The following is a 3,105-nucleotide window of genomic DNA, read 5'->3' as shown; positions in this document are numbered from 1 at the left end:
CACTTATTTGGTTTTTTTTGTTTTGTTTTTTTATAATAGCCATTTGACAGGTGTGAGGTGATATATATCCTTGTGGTTTTGAGTTGAATTTGCCTGACAATTAGTGATATTGAGCATCTTTTCATGTGCTTGTTGGCCATCTATATGTCTTTGGAAAAATGTCTGTTCAGGTCCTCTGTCCATTTTAATTTTTTTTTATACTAAGTTGTTTAAGTTCTTTGTAGATTTTGGATATTAGCTCTTTATCAGATATATTGTTGTTAGTGTATGAAAATGCAACATATTTGTGTTATATTAATTTTGTATTCTGCAAATTACTGAATTCATGTGTCAGTTCTGATAGTTTTTTGGTGGTGTCTTTGGGATTTTCCGGGACTTCTCTGGTGGCTCAGATGGTAAAGAGTCTGCCTGCACTGCAGGAAACACAGGTTCAATCCCTGGGTCGGGAATGTCCCCTAGAAAAGGGAATGGTTACCCACTCCAGTATTCTTGCCTGGAGAATTTCATGGACAGAGGAGCCTGGCGGGCTACAGTCCATGGAGTCGTGGGGTCAGCCACAACTGAAGTGATTTAGCACAGCGCAGCACAATCAAACTCATCTTTAAGTGACAAGGCAGATCCATCGTTGTAGGACACTGGAGGAAGAAACCGAGGGGTAGGAGAGAATAAGGACATTTCTGGGGTTATGGATATATTCATTAGAGCTTCCCTGGTGGTTCAGCGGTAAAGAATCCGCCTGCCAATGCAGGAGCCATGTGTTCGATCCCTGGGTTGGGAAGATCCCCTGGAGAAGGAAATGGCACCCCACTCCAGTATTCTTGCCTGGAGAATCCCATGGACAGAGGAGCCTGGTGGGGTATAGACTATGGTGTTGCAAAAGAGTCAGACGTGACTGAGCAAACAACAATACATTCATTATCCCAACTGTGGTGATGGTTGAATGGGTGTATATAAGGCAAAACTCAACATATTGTATTTTTTTTAATGGAAAGAAATCCCTTTATAAACTGTAAATCTGAGCCATGATCCCACTGGATTATGGGAAATTCAGCCTCATCTAGTGTCAGCCCTCCTCCCTGTGGGCGGCACCAGAATCTAAGAGGCTGGCACGGTGTCCCCCAAACAAGCGGGACCTCAGCCCCCAGGGCACCCCTGCTTCCACGCCCACAGTCCCTGTCTGTGGCCCCCTCCTCCAGACTCAGTTCTCCACTCTTGGCCCATGCAGTTCAACCCCCGAGGTGAAGGTCACTGCTCGCCTCACTCTCCTTTTCCTCATTCCTTTACCAAATAGGTTTTGTGAAAGATACTGAGAATTGGAAAATACCCACTGACTGTCCAAAACCTTAACACCCAGCTCTTCCTCTCTGTCCCAAATGCTAAACCCAGATTCACCAAATCACAGCTCAGGGCCTTCAGATTCGCAGATTCTTGCCCTCTGTCCTAAACGAACACATCTTCAGTTTTCCCACACCTTGAGTATCTGAACACTGCCAAGTTACTCAAGCTGGGTGTGCTCTGACTGCCTGCCAAGCTCATCCATACATCTTTTAGTTCCTGGCTCCCTAAAGAACGTACTGGGGCTGTTCTCACATTGAAGTATCTTAATAAAGGCTTCAGATAATGGGGCCTGGATGTTTTTTCCTGCATCCTTTCACAATCTACATTTGAGGTTCCTTTTGAAGCCAGAAAGCTAAATATCCTTCCAGGAGGACAGCAGTCTCACCAGGGACCCAGAGCTGTCCCCTTAACTGAGAATGCTGTCTGGACGGCTCTGCTCAAGGCCTGGCCCTGGCCACCCTGCACCCACGCAACCCCCCACTCACCCTATGTCCCTACAGGCTGCTTTGGCCTAAGAGGCACTTCCCAGGGGCTCCCAGAGTCCTGGGCCCAGTGCACACAAGCTGGAGAATATCACTCGGCTTTTACAGTGCTTTTTAAAGCAGGGCTATGAGTGTCGAGGGCCCTTTGGTGCTGGTCTTTCGCAGGCCCAGCTCATCACAGACCAGGTTTGAGGTTTCTTGAAGTCTGTGCCTTAGCAGTTTTCTTCTCCACTGCATGCAAAAGGCAGCAACTTCCGGTTCCTCTGGGTCTGGGGAAGTTTGTCTGAAACCCTGGAGGAGAGAAAGATGATTAAGTGCTAGGAAACGCTTGTACTCTTTCCTGGTGTCAGCCGATCGGAGTGCCTAGGCCATTCTTCTGAGTGATATTGGGGCTGGTTTTCTGATGGCACCCCACTCCAGTACTCTTGCCTGGAAAATCCCATGGACGGAGGAGCCTGGTGGGCTGCAGTCCATGGGGTCGCTGCGAGCCAGCCACGACTGAGCGACTTCACTTTCACTTTTCACTTTTATGCATTGGAGAAGGAAATGGCAACCCGCTCCAGTGTTCTTGCCTGGAGAATCCCAGGGATGGGGGAGCCTGGTGGGCTGCCATCTTTGGGGTCGCACAGAGTCGGACACGACTGAAGCGACTTAGCAGCAGACCTAATTTAATGGAGAGCAAGGAATCACGACTGGAGAGGTCCTCTGAATCGCAGCCCACTCATTCTTAAAGGAGAAGCACAACAGAGCAAAGGATCTTGTCTATCAGAATGTTGTGGGACAGTAGTCAATTAAAAAACATTCTCTCTATGACCGAAATTCTGTCTCATTCCGGATCTTGTTTTATTCATTTTGCTTTATGCAAACAATCCGTGGGTCTTTGGCCAGCAGCCTAAGCAGAGTCAGGACGCAGGTGTACACTCCAAGCATTCAGCCTCACTCTCAGGTTCTCCTGCACTCGGATGGTCTGGGCACTGGAACTTGGGGTCTGGCCCTGCCCTGGGTGATGCCGCTGGATCAGTGGGAGTCTGTGGCTGTGGCCGTGCCGGCATGCTGGCAGGACAGACATGGATCCATAGGACCAGTCCTGAGCTTTTCTGCCAGCCTTCTTTATAGTTGAGAAATTCTGGAACTTGTAGTTCAAACACATTTTTCAAATGCTTTTCACTGTCTATTTTATGTACTCTTTAATTTTAATTGGTACGAAAAGAGAGACAAAGCGATAAAAAAAAATGAGATTCAGATATAAGCCACATGTTAAAACCATCAGATAGGAAATTAAAAA

This window comes from Bos indicus x Bos taurus, chromosome 11 (genome assembly GCF_003369695.1).
Source record: "Bos indicus x Bos taurus breed Angus x Brahman F1 hybrid chromosome 11, Bos_hybrid_MaternalHap_v2.0, whole genome shotgun sequence".
Lineage (NCBI taxonomy): Eukaryota > Metazoa > Chordata > Mammalia > Artiodactyla > Bovidae > Bos > Bos indicus x Bos taurus.
The sequence above is the reverse complement of the archived record's forward strand: the minus strand, read 5'-3'. Positions refer to the sequence as shown.